A 22,698-nucleotide genomic window follows, 5' to 3' on the forward strand; every position below is an offset into this window, starting at 1 on the left:
TTGTTCCATAAATGATTTTCATTACAGTAGAAGAGTGAAAGAGAGGAAAAGAGGAAGGTGGAAGAAAGGTGAATTAAAAAATAGAAGGGAAAAATTAGTAGGAGAAGAAAGAGAGGAAGAAGAGGCAAGGGCTTTGATTGACTAGATTTGGAACTGGAAAATTTGATTCTAAATCCTGGGTTGGCCACTTAGTAGTTGTATGATTTGGACATGTCATTTAGCCTCCCTAACTAGGTTTTCTTAAATGAAGATGAATATCTGTTTTATTTATATTAGAGGTACAGTAGTTAGCTGAGCCTGGAGTCAGGAAGCCTTGAGTTCTGATGTCAGATACATACTAGCTATGTGATCCCACCCTGTTTGCTTTAGTTTCCTCAATTATAAAATGGATAATAGTACCTATCTTCCAGGGTTGTTGAGAGGACAAAATGAGACAATATGATCTGTAAAATGCTTAGCACAGTGTTTGGCACCTAACACACACCGCATAAATATTTATTTCCTTTCTTTATCTATCTCACAGGGTTATTTTGAATATCAATATAGGAAGAATTTAATCCTTCTATACCATCCAGTTAATGCCCTGTCTTGCTCTCTAGCTTTCTTCCCTAATTATCTTTACTTTCATACTTTATAGGAAAGAAGTCTATAGTAGGTCCCTCCACTTCCTTACTACTCATTTTCCCTCAGTGCTTGACAATCTGGCACTCATCAGCATCATTCTCCTGAAATTCATCCCTTGAAGCTCACCAGAGACCTCCAAATCTGCCACATAGAATGTACTTTTATCAATCTTTATCCTCTGGACCCAACGCAACATTTGTTACTGCAAAGGTGGTTCAAAGGATAGAGCCCTGGACCTGAAATCAGGAAGTCTGCAGGGCAAGTACAAACACACATTACTACTTAAAAGATCTTGGACAAGCCGCTTAAGTGCTGTCTGCCTCAGTTTCTATATCTGTGAGATGTGGGCCATTGTGAGAATAAAATTAATATCTGTAAAGTGCTTTGCAAACCTTAAAATGCCACATAAATTCTATTATTATTAATGACACTATCATTGTGAATACTGATGCTTTCTTTGGCATCAGAACGCCACTCCCCTGGTTCTCTCCTATCTCTCTCATCTTCTCTGTCTCCTTCAGAGACTCATATAGCTATTCCCAACACTTTAAGTTTTTTGTGTTCCCCAAAATTCTGCGCTCAGTCTCCCTCTATTCTCTCCCCTTCTGATTTCATCAATTCATTTGACTTCATAGTCTATTATCTCATTATCTCCCTCTCCATGTACATAGCATTCTAGCCAAGTCTGACTGCTTGCTTCTCCTTGTAGAGTTGTTCTTGTCCTGTTGTTCAGTTGCTTCAGTCATGTCTTACTTTTCATGACCTCATTTGGGGGTTTTCTTGTTAAAGCTACTGGAGTGGCTTGAAGTTATTTGCTTCTTAAGCTCATTTTACAGATGAGAAAACTGAGGACAACAGGTTAAGTGACTTGCCCAGGATCACACAGCTCGTAAATTTAAATTAATTGGAAACTGGGTTTGAACTCAGGAAGATGAGTCTTGCTGACTCCAAACCTGGCAGTGCTCTACCTAGCTGCTTTAGCTCCACTTTTTCCCTTCAGTGCCTGAAATCTGACTCCTCTCCTTATTCCCCTACCTATTGGAACTCTACCTATCCTTAAATGACACTTCTGCCATGGTGCCTTGCATTTAGAAGGGTTTTAATAGGAAACTTTTGAATTATATTAAAATATTCATTATTTCCCTATCACCCCATTTAACAATGATCCTTCTTCCACCAAATAGCACATCATTCATACACTTTGTACCCCTCACATATATATCAGGTATCATTCTGTATTATAGTATTTGTTCCTATGAGCAAGTAATCAGGAAATATTTTGATTTTCTATTTATATTCCTAGCATTTAACACAGTGCTTTGCATACATGAAACATTCAATAAGTACACTATCATTCATTCATTCATTCCTTCATGTGTCATATTTTCTTTACTGGAATGTGAGTTTGTAAGGAGAAAGGCTGAGACTTATTTAAACTTTGTAACTCCCAAGACTACAACATGGTGCTCTGAACATAGTAGAGGCTTAATGTTTATTTAAATGAAAAACGACAGGATTCTACTGGAGCCTTTGTGTTCCCCATCCAATATTTTCTGAAGGTGTAAAGAAATTAGAATCATAAAAAAGTAAGTTAATTGGAACCTGGATAAACAAACTTCAAAAATGGATAGATTTATATCTGCCCCCCTTTCAGAAAAGATACATTTTGACTTTTGGGGGGGTTGATTCTGATAAGTCATTGCTAGTCGTAGCCCCTAAGACTGATTATTTGTTTGCAAAGTAGAATGAAAAAAAATGTGTTCATAAAAAGCAAACAGAGATATGGGATACAACTTTGAAAACAAACAGAGACATAGGATACAGGCCTGGCAGAGAGTATTTTGTGAATCTAGAGGGAAAGGTGAGTTTGTTTTCATTTGACTTTCCTAAATACCTATTAATATTCATTTTCACAAGAATATCCTTTGCTTTTGAGACTTAAGTCCTTGACCAGACATGTTGATGTAGTCTATGAAAAATGCCTTGGGATGCTGTGGGCAACTTGCTAAGAAGTTGTTGCTGAATAAGAAAATATCATGGGAATACCATGGTAAAGCTAGAAAAAATGCAATTTTCAGCAGAATAATTATATCTATGGGACCAATTCCTTTGATGTTTGTGTTGAGTAGTCTGGTTTTCTCATTAAAATGGGTGTATTAATAGATATATTGCCATCAATAGATACTGCCATAAATATTGATATAATCATACAGTAATCTAAATTCATCAGCCTGTCTTCTATTATTCCTTGTTTGTTCTGAGGTAGATTTCAAAAAAGTTCAGAATTAGAAGGAACTTTGGAGGTCATTTAATCAATTTACAACCAAATTAGGTATCCCTTTTATGACAACTATAACAAATAGTTATCCAAACTTTGCTTGAAAATCTCTAGTGAGGAGAAATCCTTAATCTTTCTGTGGCTAAGTTTCTTTCTTTTTTTCTTTCTTTCTTTTGGCTAAAAAATGAGAGGGTTGGACAAGATGAACTTTAAGAACTTTCTACTTAAGTCCTACTATATGATCTGCTAACTTGATCTGTAACAATGGAAAACCATTTTACCTTTCTGGTCATTAGTTTCCCTTATATGTAAAATTAAAGGTTAGACCAGATAATCTCTAAGTTCCCTTCCAGTTGTGCCATTATATACTCTAAATAACTAAAAAAACCTGAATCAATCATTTCAAGGTGTAGGCACAGACTTTGGGGGTCCATCTAGTGTCAGTGGCAGCAGAAGAGAGGAAAATGATTTGGGTGATTGGAATGACAAAGATGACAAAAAAAAAAGAAAGGGACTTTTAGAAAATAGCACCATTAAGGAACTGTTGATGGGGCTGTGAATCTATGCAACAGTTCTGGAAATCATTTTTTTTTCTGGAAATCATTTTGAAACTATGCTCTTAAAATCATTAAACTATGGTTACTGTTTGATGCATCAATTCAACAACTAGTTGATATCAGAGATATCAAAGAAAGAGAAAAAAAGGATCCGTTCAATAAAGATATTTATAGCAGTTCTTTTTTGGTAGTGTGACAAAGAATTGCAAACTAAGAGATTGCTAATTAGTTGGGGAATGGCTGAACAAAATATGGTATATGAGGGGCAGCTGGGTAGCTCAGTGGATTGAGAGCCAGGCCTAGAGATGGGAGGTCCTAGGTTCAAATCCGGCCTCAGACACTTCCCAGTTGTGTGACCCTGGGCAAGTCACTTGACCCCCACTGCTTACCCTTACCACTCTTCCACCTATAAGTCAATACACAGAAGTTAAGGGTTTAAAAAAAAAATAAAAATATGGTATATGAATGTAAAAGAATACTATTGTGTCCCAAGAAATGATAGCAGGAATGGTTTTGAAAAACTTAGGAAGACTTCTTTGAGCTAATGAAGAATTAAATAAACAGAATCAGGAGAATAATTTATATAATAACAATAATATAAAGACAAACTATGAAAGACTCAACAATACTTATCAGTGACTAATCATGGTTCCAAAGGATGAGTGATAAAGCACACTCCTTCCCTCCTGACAGAGAAGTAAGGAACTCATGATGCAAAATAAGACTTCTTTTTTTGGTCATGGCCAATATGGAAATTTGTTTTACTTGACTATACATTTTTGTTACAAGGGTTTCATGATTTCTTTTTTTTTCTTTCTTAGTTGGGTGGAGGATATAGGAGGGAAAGAAAGTGAAAAATGAACTAAATTTTAAAAAATGAAGTGGTTAGGGAGGAGGTAGTCCCAAGGAGTTAAGAATTGAGGGTCTTAGCATGTCCTAGGCATGGCCTCTGGTTGTTTGCTTTGGTGGATGTATTAGCATCATAATCCTCAGATTAAAAAATGATTTTTTCATGTTATCTTTTGAATCCACTAGAACAGTGATGGGCAAACTTTTTAAAGAGAGGGCCAAAGGAAAGGAAATGCTCATCTGTCAGTCTGTTTCTAAGGCAATTCTTTCAAAGTTTCCTTGTATTGTATCCTACTCATATTCGTCAGATTAATAATAATGTCCTGCAGCTGGATAGAACATTTCAGGGCCTCCCCCCCTCCCACATCTGGCCTGTGGGCCATAGTTTGCCCATCACTGCACTAGAACATTAGAAACAAACCCTGGAAATTCATTCACTGTGAAAAGTTGAGTGGAAAAAGTTTGAAATTAGGAGACCTAGGTCCTAATTTTAGCACTGCTTTTAACTTGTTTTATTTAAAATCACTGGATTTCTCTGGCACTCATTTTCTTCTACTGTAAAAAGGATATTAGTTCTTGGCCTACCTACTTAACAAGAATACTGTAGAGGTCAAATGAGATGATTGCTATAAAAGTGCCTTATGAAATATAAAGCAATATGCAAATTCAACTCATTATTTGTTGATGTTGAATTGCAGGTGGTGCGGTAGACAGAACCCTAGACTCAGAATAAGAAGGACTTAAATTCAAATTCAGCTTAAGACACTTATTAGTTGTCTGACCTTAGACAAATCTTTTAACCTCTGTCTGTTTCAGTGCTCTTATCTGAAAAATGGGGGTATTAGTAGCACATACTTGCAGGGTTGTTGTGAGGATAAAATGAGATATCCCAAAAGTGCTATAGAAATCTTAAAGCACAGTAAAGATTCCAACTATTAATAGCTATTAATTACTAGCTATTCTTAATTAATTATGACTTCAATGTGGTTATTCTTGGAATATTAAAGTCTAACATGGACTAGATTTTGTCGATGTGAAAGAGGCACAATCTTAGCTTCTGTTTAGACCACAACACATCTTTTCAATCAGATAATCTCTATACTGTGAGCAAAGGAGATCATTAGGGGGTTGATTTTGTTTCAACTATCATTACAGCTGAAAACTGAGTAATGCACTACTGGTAGGCTTAGCCAGAAGACTCATCAATCTGTCTGGTTATTTATATTGTTAAGGAACAGGGTCAGATCAGCAATTCAATCAGTTCATTCAATCAACCAACCAGTTTTTATTGAGTGCCTCCTCTGTGCATTCCCTCATCAAGGTGCTTTGTTGGATACAATAAAAAAAAAAATAAAAGAGAAGAAAACCTTGCCCTTGAGGAGCCTGGTATAGCTGTAGAAACAAAATACATATGTGTGAAAAATTCCAATCCTAGAATCACAGAATTCTTGAGCAAGGAGAGAGCTAGAGGATTATTGAATTCACCCTTTACATTTCATTGATGAAGAAACTGAGGGGCAAAGCTAGTTGTTCACAAGCTAGTAGGTAACAAGCATTTATTAAGGGTTGACTCTCTGCCAATCATGGTACTAAGCACTGAGGATTCAAAGGAAGGCAAAAACAGGGAGCTTTTATCCTAATTGGTCAGACAACATATAAATAACTCAATGATAATTGAGAGGAGACCAAAGTAACAGCTGGATGGACAAGGAGAGTCCTGCAGAAGCAAGAATTTGAACTGATTCCTCAAGAAAATCAGGGAAATTAGGTAGAAGTGAGGAAGTGGAGCCAAGTCTCCTGAATCCCAGTCTAAACAGCTAGTATACCTCAACATTTGCAATCAGTCTGTGATCTCATACCCTATTGATAGAGATAACTCATCTCTTCTGTGTAATCTGGGCCCTAATATATCCATTATGCTGTTCATAGAACTCTACCCAATGTACTGGAGATTCTCCTCTGTAACTTTTTAAAGTTTATTTTTTTTAATTAAATTAAACTAAATTTTTTTATTTAAAATTTTTATTTTATTTTTAAAACTATTTTTCCATGTTTACATGATTCATTTTCTTTCCCTTCCCTATTCCCTTGTCCTACCCAGAACCAACAAGCAATTCCACTGGGCTGTACAAATGTTATCGTTTGATACCTATTTCCACATTATTCATTTTTACCATAGAGCAATCTTCTCTGTAACTTTTAACATTTCATATTTAGCAACACAAACATCTATCAAGGAGTCTTGTAGGTTTGCCTGCTTACATACACAGCAGATGCCTTGCTGGAGAAAAGACCTGAAGACTACATTAAGATGTGATCTATTATAGGGAATTGCTTGAAAAGCCTGCTTGTTTCTTCACCTCTCCTGGTTGATTGAATGAATTCCCCTTTCATCAAAGATACCCTCAATATATACATAGTCACATATTTCTTAATTTATTTTTGGGATGAGAAAATAAATATATGAATGTCTTAGTCACTTTTTTTGAGGGAGAGCAGGACTAGAACTTCTTTGGTTTAGAAAGCTTCCATGAGGAACCTTTCTATCAGTTAATTTTTTTCTGTAACTTACAGTCAATAAAGAGTTGATTGGGCCACTGAAAGATTGGATGATTTGCCAAGGGTCAGAGGCTGGACATGTACTTGACTCTGAGAACAGCACTTTCTACTGTATCAGGTTCTCTTTCTAGTTAACTTGACTTGACAGTAATGCCACTTGAGATATTTCCAATTCTTGGAAATCTTCTCTTCATCAAGATAATGTTATAAAATAATTGTTGTATTCCTTTAAAACTGTGTTACATGCTACATGATATTCAGGGCTCTGTATATAATACTTTATACTTTAGAAAGCACTTTTTAAAATCTATCATCTTATTTGATCCTTGTGGTATTTTATGATGTTCATAGGCCATGTATCATTTTTATTATTTAGTCATTCAGTCATATCTGACTCTTTGAGACCCCAATGGGGACCAGAGCTATCCATGTGGTTTTCTTGGCAAGGATACATTTCCCTCTCCAGTGGATTAACAATAGGAGGTTAAATGGTTTGCCTCGGGACACACAGTTAAGATGTGATTGAAGCCAGATTTGAGCTCAGGTCTTCCTGACTCCAGGCCCAGTGCTCCTAAACACTAAGTCACAGCTGCCTCTTATTATACCTTTTTCAGAGGGGGAAAGTGAGGAAATCAGGTGGGGCACTAAGGACATTTTGGAGAGGATATAGTTACTCTCAGTGTCATCATCCCTGAAGGGCCAAGGATGAAATTCTTTTCAAGTCCATCAGGGATCAATATACGTATGAATTTCTCTAAACTCTTCCAGAGCTTATATCTATTTACAGTCTGAAACAGCTAGTTACTGCTCTAATTTAAAATCTACTTCCAAACTGGGAAAGCAACAGTTATATTTTGGACTAAGGGTGCTGTTCACACTTGTAGGGAGTTGAGTTTTTGATTGAACAATGGGAATCAGTGAAGATTTAATAGCAACTTATTATTTTCTTCTTCTGGGAATTTGTTCCAGCACTGCTACATGACAACAATATGCAATTTTAATTAGTTTACTGTGTCCTGTTAGCTAATCAGAGAGCCAAAATTTTAAAAGAACCCCATACTCAATTTTCTGTTGATATTTTCCCAGTAATTGAAGAAGACTGAAACTTTGATTACAATCAAATATTTCAGATAGAGAAATAGATCCTTTTGCTCCCTCTTTCTCAGGAAAAGATCTGACATCAATATTAATTGTGTAATAAAATACTTGTTTTGGAGTTAGAAAATCTAGTTTTCAATAATGAATCTTATTTCTCTGGCCTTTGATTTTCCCACCTCTAAAATAGCAAGGATGATACTTGGCACATCACCTCAAAGGGCTACTGCAACTCGTTGGGTCTGTCATTTAGTCACTATATTGTGTGACATTGGTCCGGTTATTCAGCTTTTCAGGAACCTCATTCGTAAATTAGGAAGAGCAATCTTTGTACCACTTATTGCTTGCTCCTGTTGTCAAGTAAGTATTTTGTAAACCTTAACATGCTATATAAATGTGAAGTTTTAGTATGTAACTGTAAGCTGCTACTCTATGAATTCCATATTAGTTTGAATTTCAGACTCTAGGCTCCCTCTCCTAGTTATATAAAATGTAAAATCATTTTTTTCTAATAGAATGGAAATTTTGTTGCTCAGTAAAGAGTGTTGAGGAATCATGGAGAGCTTGGTAAGGAAAGCTTTTTTTTAAACTATGCTCCTGAAATCTCTTCTGGTAGCTGTAACCTATTTGGCACACACATTCAACTGGTTGTGAGTCTTAGCATTCCTTCATGCTTATAATATTCATAAGAACTAAAAATGCTTCTCAGACATTCAACTAAGTTTAAGATAATCCTTCAATCAAGGCTAATATGCTTCAGAAGGAACAATTTTCTGATACATGAGACAGGACAATATGAAAAAGAACATTAAGAAAGTGGAAGGCAAATGCTTAGCATTTATCAAGAAGAACCTCAAAATTAATAAACTCCAGAACCCACTTCTAGATTTATATCCTGGTTATGCTCTTTTTGCTCTGAGATTGGTAATTTGGGCAGTTAGGTGGGGCAGTGGATAGAGCACCAAGTCTGAAGTCAGGAAGACTCATTTTCCTGAGTTCAAATCTGGCTTCAGACACTTACTAGCTGGGTGACTCTGGGAAAATCACTAAAGCCTTTTGCCTCAGTTTCCTCATCTTGCTTGTATTAATGCAACATAAAGGGACAGCTAGGTGGTGTAGTGTATAGAGTATGGGTTTTGAAGTCAGGAAGACTCATCTTCCTGAGTTCAAATCTAGCCTCAGGCATTTCTTGGCTATGTGATCCTAGGCAACTCACTTAACCCTCTTTGCCTCAGTTTCCTCATCTGTAAAATGAGCTGGAGAAGGAAGTGGTAAACCACTCCAGTATCTTTGCCAAGAAAACGCAAAATGGGGTCAGAAAGAATTGGACATGACTGAAATGACTCAATAATACCAGCAACAAAATATAGCAACTTCTCTATAAATTTCAATCGGCTTTTCTAGCTAGAATAAAATATCATTTCTTTCCCTTAGGCAAGTAACATCTACTTGCTTAGAATCAGTTTGCTTATCTGTAAAATGAAGGAGATTGACAGAAGTGGGACCTCAGGTTGCTTCTAGATCTGACATTCTAGGTTTGTACTTATGACCTGGATGTCACAAGTTAGAATAATGGTAGGATTTTCTTGGGGGGAAGCAATGGGATGTGGAGTAAAATTGATTGAGTTTTGCATGAAGGTAATCCCAAGGTGAGAATGTAAAAGCTCTCCCTGTGCCCTTCTTTGGATTAAATGCACTGTTCCTCATGAATAGATAACACCATGAGGGAAGCTAAATGATCTTTTTTCTCTTTCATTTTGGAATAAGATATTTTTCTTAATGTTCTTTTTCATATTGTCCTGTCTCATGTATCAGAAAATTGCTCCTTCTGAAGCATATTAGCCTGATAAGACCTGATGAATATTTTAGTGAGCCTTGCAAGGTAAGCAGGAGGAGGGCCTGTTAAATAACCCCACATCCTATTATACTCCATCAAATGGTTTGCTGCCACCATCTTTGATTCTTGGGGGAAAGATTTTCTACTTTAGCCAATATCTGCCACCTCAAATGACAGTCTATCCATACCTGACATGAATCATGATATTAAATCTCATCCCTGCTAAATTTGTTCCCTGTGTCAGGTATGTTTAATGCGAGGCCCTGTATACTATCTAAGCACTGGTGTTAATACCAGCATCACAGACCTGCTACATGTACATTAAGGGTTCTGCAACCTTTAATGAAATGAGGCAAGGTGTGATCTACTCACAGCAGAATTGATGTCCTTTAAGGAAAAGGGGCAGTCTTGGCACTAGGAAGCCTAGACCAAAACAGTTAACAGGGAGTCAAAACTAGGTATTTGATGAAACAGTGTCATTTTATGCTCCTGGAAAAAATGGAGGGAAGTGACACAAATGATGATATAGTTGGGTGGATTTGGAACTGGTTGAAAGATTGTTGGGAGTATATACAATGACTACAACAATGTAAATGAAAAGGATATTAAAAAGCAGCTGAGGTTGTAGCTAGGTAGCTCAGTGGATAGAGAGTCAAGTCTGGAGATGGGAGGTCCTGGGCAAATCTGGCCTCAGACACTTCCCAGCTGTATGACCCTGGGCAAGTCACTTGACCCCCATTGCCTACCCTTACCACTCTTCTGCCTTGGAACCAATACACAGTATTGATTCTAAGATAGAAGGTAAGGGTTTAAAAAAAAGGCAGCTGATATCAGATTAACCATATTGACCAGTATTGGTCTGGAAGAAAAAATAATGAAAGATTCTTTCCTCCTTTCCTATGTGTTTTGACTTTCCCAATTAGGTTGTGAGTTCTTTGGGAGCAGGACTGTATTGATATTATATTTGTATGTCCAGCACACAGCACAGTGCTTGGCACATAGTAAATCCTTAATTTAATCCTTACTTTCTGTCCTAGTAACAACTCTAAGACAGAAGGGCAAGGGCTAGGCAGTTAGGGTTAAGTGACTTGCCCAGGATCACAAAGCTAGGAAGTATCTGAGGAAAGATTTGAATCCAGGTACTGCTGATTCCAGGGCTTACTCTCTATCTATTGTGCCACCCAGTTGCCCCCATAGTAAGGGTTAATGAATGCCTTTCCATTCTAATTGTCTCAGTGGAGAGGGAGGTGATAACCAATGAGGAATGGCACATACACTGTCAGATGTGTCAGGGGCTTAATAAGTGTTTATTGAAATGAATTACCTTTGAAGGAAGATGGTGTCATTAGCAATCTTATATGCTATATCAGAAATGCATGTACAAAAACAGGCACCACTGAACCCAAGGAGAAAAAAGAAGGAAAGAGAAGCCCAAAGCTATCTAAATGACCTCCCACATCACTGGCCACCAGGCCTGAGAACCAACTACCTCAGAGACCAAGGTTCCCAACCTCCATAAGGCTATCCAATCATCTGGACATAAGTACCCCACTTTGACCAACAGAGACAATGCAGGTTACCTCATCCCAGACTACCATCCTATAAAAGATTGCTCCCCATTTCCCTCCCAGGAGGAGAACCCTAGCCATCTACTGGTTGTGGGCTTCCTCTTGCTCTTTCTTCCTCTTCTCTCCTTCAACCTCCCCCCTGCCCCTGCCGGCCCTTTCCCACAATAAGGCCTCATAGCATTACTCAACTTTCTGTCTCATTTCTCAGGTTGGACTCCTATAAGCCAGATCTGATATAAAGTAGAAAGGAGCAAAGCTCTCTTCTCTAACAAAACCTTAGGGAAAGAAATTCAATCATGGGCATACTGAGTAGCCTCTTGGAGATCATTCAACCCTGTACTGGGCCCTGGGTTGGGTACAGGCAGAAGAGAAGGAAAAAACTCAGTCCCTGCCCTTAAATTTTGCTGGAATGACAAAGCCAACATACATGATATCTACTTTATCTATCTATCTATCTATCTATCTATCTATCTATCTATCTATCTATNATATCTACTTTATCTATCTATCTATCTATCTATCTATCTATCTATCTATCTATCTATCTATCTATCATTTATCTATGGATCACTTATATAATAAATTCTGTACTTTCTATAGATAGAAAAGGAGTATTGAGAAAAGGAAAACAACTGTGGGTTGGAGGTCTTAAGGAATAGGCAGGGCTTAAAACTGGGTCTTGAAACATCAATATTTAGGTACGTAGAAATGAGGAAGGCAGGCAGGCAAATCAAGCTTGGTGTGACCAAGGGGCAGTAAAGAGGCCTGAGTTTGATGGAGAGAATGTATTATGTGATCCTGGGAGACGAGGCTTAATAGCTGAGACAATATAGGATATTCTAAAAGTCTTAGTGCAATTTTAAAGCTTTAATAGTTAAAAAACACTAATACTTTTTGGGCACATTCTGTATTAACATAGAATTTTATAGTTGGAAGGAATCTCAATAAAGGCTCTCTGGTTCAACTTATGACTGAATAAAAATCTCTTCTAAATTATTTCTGACAAGTGCTCATTCCAGTCTACCTGTGGGTGACTCTGGCAAGGACGACCCCCCCCCCCCCCCCCCCCCCGTGTATCAAACTAAATTTGCCTGTCTGCCACTTCTATTCATTGCTTTGTACTTTTGTCTGCTATGGCCAAGCAGATCAGGTCTAATTTCTGACAGTTATTTAGATTCTTGATGATAGCTATCATGGTCCCCTAATTCACCTCTTTTGCAAACCAGGATCTCTCATATCCTTTAAATGAGCCTTGTGTGGCTTGATCTCCAGGTCCTTTACCAGCATGATCGCTCTCCCCTGGACATGGTCCAGCTTATCATGCCCTACATTAAAATGTAGGACCTAGAACTAAACACAAGATGCCAGATGGGGTCTATCTAACGGGGCAATTGCCTCCCTTGCTCTGGACACTTCAGTCCCTCCTTTTTTGTTGTTCAGTTGTTTCATGTTCCTATTTAGGGTTTTCTTGGCAAAGATACTAGAGTGGTTTGCCATTTCCTTCTCTGACTCATTATACAGATGAGGAACCTTAGGAAAATAGGACTAAATGACTTGCCAAGGGTCATACAACAAATGTCCGAGGCCAGATTTGAACTCAGGAAGATGAATCTTCCTGACTCTAAGCCTAGCACTCTATTCACTGAACCACTTGCCTGTCCGATGGTCCCCTCCTAATAGTGCCTAAAATGGTAGTAGCTCATGCTGGGCTAAGTAATTTACACTTGATGCTTTGGACCTTTTGACAAATGGAACCATTTGATACTTAAAGACTTCAAGGGCATGTGATTCTCTTTCCCTGTGGGTACCTCCTCTGCTGACAGAGACCAAAGCTCTTGTAAAACTTAATGCTTCAAGGTCTTCAAAGGTGGCTGTGGCTGAAAGATTCATTACCCTATTGTCACTTTGGGGTCGGGTCTCTCTGAGTAGTTCTTTAACAGTGGGTAGAACTGCTGGCAGTGAGGTGGTACAGTGGAAAGAGTGCCAGGCCTGGAGTTGGGAAGACCAGAGTTTAAATCTGGCCTTAGACACTAGCTGGTAGACCTCCAGGCAAGTCGCTTAATGCTGTTTGACTCAGTTTCCTCATCAGTGAAATGAGCTGAAGAAGGAAATGGCAATTCATTCCAGTATCTTAGCCAAGAAAACCAAAAATGGGGTCAAGAACAGCCAGACATGACTGGAACAACTGAACAACAACAACTGAACCTAGAGCCTTTGAGGTGTGTTGGATCTGCTAGTATGTGATTCTTTGGCTTAGTTTTTGAGAAGACTTGGTCACTTCTAAATCACAGTGAGGTTTCTGGGTTTATACCCCAAAGAGATAATAAGGAAAATATTTATACAAAAATATTTATAGCTACACTCTTTGTGGTGGCAAAAAATTGGAAAATGAGGGGATGTCCTTCAATTGGGGAATGGCTGAACAAATTGTGGTATATGTTGGTGATGGAATATTATTGTGCTCAAAGGAATAATGAACTGGAGGAATTCCATGTGAACTGGAATGACCTCCAGGAATTGATGCAGAGTGAAAGGAGCAGAACCAGGAGAACATTGTACACAGAGATGGATACACTGTGGTAAAATCAAAGGTAATGGGGGTCAGCTGGGTAGCTCAGTGGATTGAAAGTCAGGCCTAGAGACAGGAGGTCCTAGGTTCAAAGTTAGACACTTCCCAGCAGTGTGACCCTGGGCAAGTCACTTGACCCCCATTGCCCACCCTTACCACTCTTCCACCTATGAGCCAATACACAGAAGTTAAGGGTTTAAAAAAAAAAATTGAACGTAATGGACTTCTCTACTAGCAGCAGTACAATGATCCAGGACAATTCTGAGGGACTTATGAGAAAGAACATTATCCACACTCAGAGGAAGAACTGTGGGAGTAGAAACATAGAAGAAAAACAAATGCTTAAACACATGGGTTGATGGGGATATTATTGGGGATGTAGGCACTAAATGATAACTCTAGTCCAATTATCAATAATATGGAATTAGGTCTTAATCAATGATACATGTAAAACCCAGTGGAATTGCTCATAGGCTATGAAAGGAGGGTGGGAGGAGGGGAGGGATAGAACATGAATCATGTAACCATGGGAAAATATTCTAAATCAATTAATTAAATAAAAATTTTCAAATTAAAACCCCCCCAAAAATAAATAAATCAGTGAGGCACAGCAGTGGGGCATTAGTTGAGGTAGCAGCATATAATTTTTTTTTCAATTTTTTTTTTCATTTTAAACCCTTAACTTCTGTGCATTGACTCATAGGGAAGTGTCTGAGGCCGGATTTGAACCTAGGACCTCCCGCCTCTAGGCCTGGCTCTCAATCCACTGAGCTACCCAGCTGCTCCCTTAAATAAATATAATGAAGTTTTGATTAGTGAGAACAATGAATCCTACAAAGTGGCTTCATGTATTCACATTATTTGAAGTTATGAAGATATAAAATATAGTGATTAGTTTCAACTGAAGGAAAATAGCATGATCTTGAATGATGCTGCTTCCTCATAGGATTCCTTTTTTAATTAAACAGAAACTTCAATGTAACTTAGTCAGTCAATCCAAAAACAATGACTAGGGCAGCTCACTGCGACAGAGACCCAGGCCTAGAAATGGGAGGCCCTGGGTTCCAATCTGGTCTCAGGCACTTTTTGGCTGTGTGGCCCTGAGAAGTCACTTAACCCCCATTGCCTAGCTTTTACCACTCTTCTGCCTTGGAACTAATACATTATATTGATTCCAAGATGGAAGGTAAGGGTTTTTTTTTAAAAAGCAATTATTAAATATATATTTTATGCCAAGCATTGTGTGAGGTACTAGGGCATTCTTCTGGCACCTAGAATTCCTGTTGATTCTGATTTTTGACCAAAGGCTTTAGGATGGCTGATGAGAAAAGTGGTCATCTGAGTTTCCTCAACAAAATATGGAGCAGCCTAGATTCTTTCCCAGATTTCAAGTGCTTCTTCTTCTCTGTTGGGTGACTGCTGCTGAAATCACTCTTTTTGTGGACCAAGAGAGGACAGGCCTCAATAAACATTTACTAAGTGCCTCCTCTGTGCTAATCACTGACCTAGGCATGGGGGAATCTAATGTAAAAAAAAGAAAGTTACTGCCCTCACAAAATTTATGTCTTATAAGATAACAAACATGCAGCCATAAAAGCATATGTAAAATAAACCCAAGGCAATTTGTGTTTGTTTGTGTGGGGAAGAAGTGGGTGGAGAAAGGTCCTAAAAGCCTCACTAGGAGAATAAGTAGAAAGCTAGAAAATAAATGAAAAACAAACAATTTATGTTAGAGAACAGTACGCTTCCCTCCTTGTCCCCATTACCTTCAAATTTTAAAGTTAGTTGTGTTTGGATATGGTATTAGCAGTCTCCATCTTTTTTTTTCCCCTCCTCTCCAGGATCCCAGCTCCCACCAGGTAACCACCACCCTATTTTCTTCCCTTTCCCCTGCCAAATAGGCTTTCAGGAAAAGATCTCATATTATTCATTTAATTAAACCTTAATCATTGAACTTTAAGCCACTGTGTCTTTCAGGAGTATTTTTAAAGGAATTATATGTAACCACAGAATGAAAGATTTTCTTATTTGCTAGGAGATTTTAGGACATTAACTCATAGGTGGGTTTTTGTTTGTTTTTTGGAAGGTGAATTCAAAATTGTGACACTATGTCAAGTTAGGAAGACCTGAGTTCAAATCTTTTTTCTGACAATAACTTTGCTCTGGATCCTATATAAGTGAATTTACCTCCCTGAGCTCAGAGTTCATTAATATCTGTAGCACTCATTTCCTAGGGTTATTGAGAGGCTCAATATAGTATAACAATATTGTTCATTTGTTTCAGTTGTGACTGACTCTTTGTGAACCCATTTGGGGATTTCTTGGCAAACCTGAGTGGTTTGTCATTTTCTTCTCCAGCTCATTTTACAGATAAGGAAACTGAGGCAAACAGTGACTTGCCCAGGGTCACACAGCTAGTAAAGTGTCTGAGGCCGGATGTAGTACAGCAAGATGAATCTTCCTGATTTCAATCTGGTCACTTTTTCCACAGGCCACCAAGCTGCCACTAGTTTATAAAAAGCTCTTTGAAAACTTGAAAGGGCCATAGAAATACAAGTTATTATTTCAATTCTTATTTTCAGGTTCTAGATAGCTTAGTCCTGGGGTAATTTACTATCCTGTAATTATTCTTTTATGGTCAGTATTTAATTGAATGAAAGTACTGGGATGTAAGGTCATCTTTTGACAGTTGGCTGAAAGGATAGTTGGGACAACTCCAGCAATCAAGAGGACAATGGGGAGGGTTAAATGTTTCTTGTTCCCAAATGGTTATGATTTCTTTCTTTTTCCTTCTAGTCTTGGCTTCATCCTATTTCAAAGTATCTTCTTTTGAGGCCTTGATTTCTATATCAATAATGCTGTTTTTTCTAAGTATTTCAAAGTTTATGTGTGCTTAACATGACTATAGCTATTAAAAAATGTTGCTTTCAAATTTGGAGCAGTCGATATTATACCTGGAAGATTCTGATTGTATCTGTAGTAATGGTTCCGTTACAGAATAATTATTATTAGTCTTGTAGTATTATCTCATTTCTCTCATCTTATTAAATAAAATTCATATATGTATACACACTTATAAATGGTCCAGGGACAAGTTGCTATCCTGTTATTATGCTTTTAAGCTTAATGTTCTACACATTGCTGTACAGGTAGATAAAATAAACTGCTTTTTTGGTAACTGAATAAAGTAATTGGATGTGAACTCATCTTGTCTAGTCTCACTGAAAGCATCTCTGGAATAACTTCATGGCATTACAGGAGATACTATATAACTTATTTTGTTCCTAAATAGTTTTTTATTCTTCCCCTCTCTCCCTTACTCCTTCTTTCCCTTTCTCTTTGGCTAGAACTGCTATGATTACACTAGTTTATGAGTATTCAAAAGGAATGGAATAGAGAATTAAAGCTCTGGATTGTCAGAGGAGAGAGATAGATCCCTGTGAGCTAAGATCCTTGGGTAAAGATTCCCAAAGGAGCTGAACCTTTGTTAGGGTGGGATGAAAGAGGAGTAAAAATGACTAGGTCTACAGACTGATGTGAACAAAAACTTAAGGTCAGATGGAAGAATTGTTTTCCTAAATGCCAACTCAATGGCCCCATGCTGACTTTTACCTCATATAGGCACCTGTAGTCACAGTCTCTTCTTCAAACTGGAGTCTTTGGAGGCATTTAAACTGAATGCTTAATTAGTATTTTATACACAGGGAGCCATACTCACTTAAAGACCCAGATTAGCTTCTGCTGTGACTGCAAGTACAAACAGTAATCGAAAAATGATAAACCTGGGAGCCAGGAACAAAATAAATATGCTAGATATGTAATTCAGTCAAGTAAGGAAGGATATTTGGGAAAGTGACATTTTAAAGATTACAAAAGAACTTTAATTCCAGGGCTATTTGTGAATGAATAGGTCAGATAAAGCAGCCAAAAAAAAGGAAAGGAAAGGAAAGAAAGAAAGAATGAAGGAAGGAAAGAAGGAAAGAAAGAAAGAAGAAAAAAGAAAAAAGAAAGGATTATTTTGTTCCCTTGAGAAGATTTACTGGTCATAAGTCTCATCTGAGTTTCTTTACCTCAAGTATGTGGTTGAGTTAAGGGCCCTTTAATTAGAGATTTGTAAACTTGATTTCCTAGCCCTGTGAATGCTTAGAAGGTAATCATTGAGGAGGCAACAAACTGGAGGGAACTTAAGGAAGGCAACTGAAGAACTCAAAGAGAGCCACAGAAGCAGCACTAAGTGTTGTGATTTGACTGGGCACATAATATGGGGGAGATACTCCATAATCTATCCCTGAATCTGTCCCAGGATGCCTAAAACTGCTCCTGTTGGAGATTGATTTTCCTTTTTCAGAATTATTTAAAATGTCAATGATGTTATGTTGAGTAACGACCATATTAAGCCATTAACATTTCAATGTGAATTAGTTTATCAGTTTGGTTTCCTCCTAGAAGGACTTGGGGGTTGGGGAGAGAGGAAGGATTTCTAATTTGTTGATTTATTTTGCCCTGAGCATGTCCCTGTGTCCTGTGCATGAGGCTTCTTTCATCCAACCAGGTTCTTCTGCTTTTATTTTAGAGGGTGAGAAATCTTTTGCCTCTGGGCACAATCTGAGTTCTCCTCTGGGGACCACATTTTAAGGAAGGATAGGATTCGCTGGAGGGTGGGGTATCTTGAAGAAACTTACTAGGATGTTCAAGGATGCTGAGATCATGCCATTCATCTGAGAATTGGTTAAAAAAATGGAGGATTTTAAACTGGGAAGAGACATGTTCTTACTGACTCCAGAAAGCAGAACTATGTCATGATCCTCTTAATTCTCATAGCTTCTCTCTCCTACTTATTTCCTTTTATATCTTGCATATGGTTTGTTTGTACATATTTGTTTGCTTGTTACCTCCCCCACTAGGTTATGAGTTCCTTGAAGGCAGCGAATGTCTTTTGTCTCTTTTTACATCCCCAGCATTTACCATACACAGTATGTTACATATTAAGGACTTAATAAATATTTATTGACCCACTAACCCTGGGCAAGTTGCTTAAACCTATTTTATCTACCTTGGTATTCTCATCTGTAAGATGAGGATAATAATATCACCCTCCTTTCCCTGTTGTGGTGAGGATAAAATGAGAGAATATTTGTAAAATTCTTTATGTGAAAACTCTATATAAATGATCAGTTCTATTAGCAATGGGGGAAGAGTTGCAAAGAAAGATAATCTAGGCTTGATGTCAAGATATTCTTTCTAATTCCTAAAATTATTCAAAAGTGGAATGGGCTGTCTCCTGAGGTAGTGGGTTCTCTTTAAGGCAGGTTGGTAGTGCAAATGGACAGAGTATCAGATAGGAAGATCTGAGTTCAAATCAGGTGTCAGACACTTCCTAACTGTGTGACTTTGGACCTCAATCTGCTTCAGTTTTCTCAACTGTCAAGTGGACATAGTAATGACACCTAACTCACACTGGTGGTGGTTTTTTAAAAATTATTTTTCTCCAATCGTGTGTAAAAAAAGCTTAACATTCAATAAAAAAAAAATTTGAGTTCCAAATTCCTTCCTTCCTTTTTCTTTCTCCTCCCTGATATGGTAGGCTGTTGATATAGGTTGCACATGTGCAGTCATGCAAAACATATTTCCATATTAGCCATGTTGTGAAAGAAAACAGAGACCAAAAAAAAATCTAACAAGCAAGAAAAATTGTCTCCCAGGGTTCTTGTGAAGATCAAATGAGATAATTAAACTGTAAAGCACTTAGCACAGTGTCTGCCACATGGTAGGTACTTAGTAAATGCTCCTTTCCTGCCTTTCCCTCTCTTCCTTTCTCTAGAGGTCTTCAAAGAAATGCCCAATGACTACTTATTCAGTATGTTGCAGCAAGAGGCTTTTGTCCAGATATGAGTCATGTTAGATAGTCATTGAGGTGGCACAATAGACAGAGTATTAGACCTGGAGTTGACAAGATTTGAATTCAAATCCAACCTTAGATACTTACTAAGCTGTGTGATCCTTGGGCAAGTCCCTTAGTTTCTGCCTACCTCAGTTTCATCTTTTGTAAAATGAGAATAATAATATCATCTGCCTCTCAAGGTTGATGAGAGGGGCAGTCAAGTAACTCAGTAAATAAAGTGCCTGACCTAAAATCAGGAAGGCTCACCTTGCTGAGTTCAAATCTGACTTTAGACACTTTCTAACTGTGTGACTCTGGGCGAATTGCTTTACCCTGTTTGCCTCAGTTTCCTCAACCGTCCAATAAGCCGGAGAAGGAAATGGTAAACCACTCCTGTATTTTTGTCAGGAAAACCCCCAACAGGGTAAGTAACAAAGAGACAAGATAGAAAATGCTGAACAACAACAGCAACACTATTTGAAAGTGCTTCACAAAACTTTTGAGATAGTATATAAAAATCCTAGTTATCATTAATTTTAGTTTTTGATGTTTTTGTTGATCTATGATAAGCCTCATAAGTAGCACTTGCTGAATGAAATCCCATCGAATCACGTGAGTGCAACCAAGTAGATGTTTCTGAGATTCCATTCATGACATTTCTCTCCAGTCTTCTCTGATATAGAGAAGGGAATTTTCCTGATAGGAGCATAGAATGCTGGAGCTGGAAAGGATCTTAGTGATCACCTAGCTCAACACTTTCCTTTTAGATAGGATCAAACTGAGGCTCAGAGAGGAGGCAGTCACACAGGCAGTCAACATCAGAAGTGGAATTGGTAACCAGGTTCTTTGACTTCAGAGCCAATGTTCCTTCCCTATCCCATACTCCCACCTAGAAGTCCTACCCCTATATCACTGTGCTATTGAAATAATATATCCTTTGGAATCCCAAATGCTTGTTGCATTTATGATATGAAGGAGAAACGGCTTTACTAAGTTCAACTCCAGCCAATCCTATCCTTATTTCCTAAGAATTATCCAGAGCAAGCCTTATAATCCCAGCTTTGTTCCATGTGGCATTATCCCACAAGAGAAAGACGAATATTTTTCCTCCTTAATTGCTAACAGGGTGCATAAGAAAGTCTATCGTGGTCTCAGTCTGCCAAGTGGGGAAATATTTAATCACTAGGATTAAGTTTAAGTCAGATTTATTGACTGTTCTGGATTTACAAACTCCAAATAGAGATTCCAAGAAAAGTTTTTCAAGGGTGTTTCACAGCTTTGCTAAAACTTTTTTCTACCAAAGCTGCGCAGGGGCTGCTGTTAAAAGTATGGTTGCAATAACATATAGTAAGATCCCTTTCATCTTCTCAGGCCTTTTGGCATTTGGGGCTTCTTAAGTCAGAAACTACTTTCTAACCAAAGAGTGCCCCCATTAGCTGGGCTGTCATAATGTCCTTTATCTGAGAAAACACTACACTTCTTCCTGACCATTTGAAATTAGGGGGCACACCAAGAGAGGAGAGGATGGACCTCTCCCATTCATTTTCTTTTTTGCAGAGGTGGAGGACAGTAAATATAGAATATTAAATATACTCCCAGACTTTGGTGGATGTGTTGATTATTTTGGCTGAATTCTCTCTCTTCCCCACTTCCCCTCCCTCCTTTCTCTTTCTTTTCTTTGTTGCAAATGATGGCTTCTTTCTGGGCAGATTAAAGGGGAAGTATATATTTGGAAATGAAGATGATGCAAAAAGCCCCCAAAATACCAATAATTTAAAAATATTAGATGGCACATAATGTAAAGAAAATCTCAACACTGGTAAATATTGATACATTTTTATTGCTTTGGTATGTGACTAAACATAGCGCTTATTTTTCTAATATTCTAAAATTTTACTCCTGAGGCTGAATGTCTTTCAAGGTATTTCCTGATATGTGCTTGACTTTGCCTTTCTTGTAAAACATATTCCTTGTTTCAGAGAGTCATCTTTGCTGGAGTTCATCTTTTGTCCTATGTATCATTTTTCTTACAAAATGCTAACCCTGTATCAGGAGAAAAACAATCCCTTTTTTCCCCCAGGAACAAATGATACCAGGATAGGAAACTACAAATTCCACAACTGCCTAAAGGTTTGGTTTTTTTTAAAGTAGCTATTTTATTCAATTCATCAAGCATTTATTAAGCACCTGCCATGTGCAAAGCACTATTCTAGTAACTGGGTATGCAAAAAAAAAAAAAAGATGGTTCCTGCCATAAATGAGTTTATGGGAACTTTGGGGAAGATTACATGCACACAGGTAAATAAATACAAGGTGATTCAGGGAAGGTGATAGCACTAACAACTGGAGAGATTGGGAAAGTTCCCCATCTTATCAAAGGATTATCAATTTAGAGACAGAAGAACATTAAAAGTCATTTAGTCAGCGGCAGCTAGGTGGCACAGTAGATAGAGTGCGAGGTCAGAAAGACCTGGGTTCAAATGTCATCTCAGATACTTCCTGGCTGTGTGATCCTGGGCAAGTCACTTAATTTTAATTGCCTACCTTTTAGTGCTCTTCTGTCTTACAATTGATAAGAAAGAAGGTAAGGCTTAAAAAAAAATTCATTTAGTCCAGCCCCTTCATTTTATCTCTGAGGAATCTGAGGTCCAGAGAGCTTGTGACATTTCCAGAATCTTAGAGCAACTGACAGATCTCAAACTTGAACCCTGGCTCTCTGATTCAAATTCCAGCGCTCTCTCAGCTTGTAACTAAGAATTCTGCTGCTTGGGGCAGGGTAACAGTCAGTGACTATGCTACGAACACTCTTGAAAAAGAGAAGACTAGCTAAGAAGCTGGGGGAATTGGGAGACCAGGGTGTCCAAAGAAGGAAGTGGTTGGG

General features: G+C 38.0%; 1 protein-coding gene across 1 annotated transcript in view; it reads right to left on the reverse strand.

Annotated features, from left to right (window-relative positions):
* CLSTN2 (calsyntenin 2) overlaps positions 1–22,698 on the reverse strand; it is a 612,830-nt gene that overhangs the window by 65,821 nt on the left and 524,311 nt on the right. The window lies entirely within an intron of this gene.

This window comes from Gracilinanus agilis, chromosome 3 (assembly GCF_016433145.1).
Source record: "Gracilinanus agilis isolate LMUSP501 chromosome 3, AgileGrace, whole genome shotgun sequence".
NCBI lineage: Eukaryota > Metazoa > Chordata > Mammalia > Didelphimorphia > Didelphidae > Gracilinanus > Gracilinanus agilis.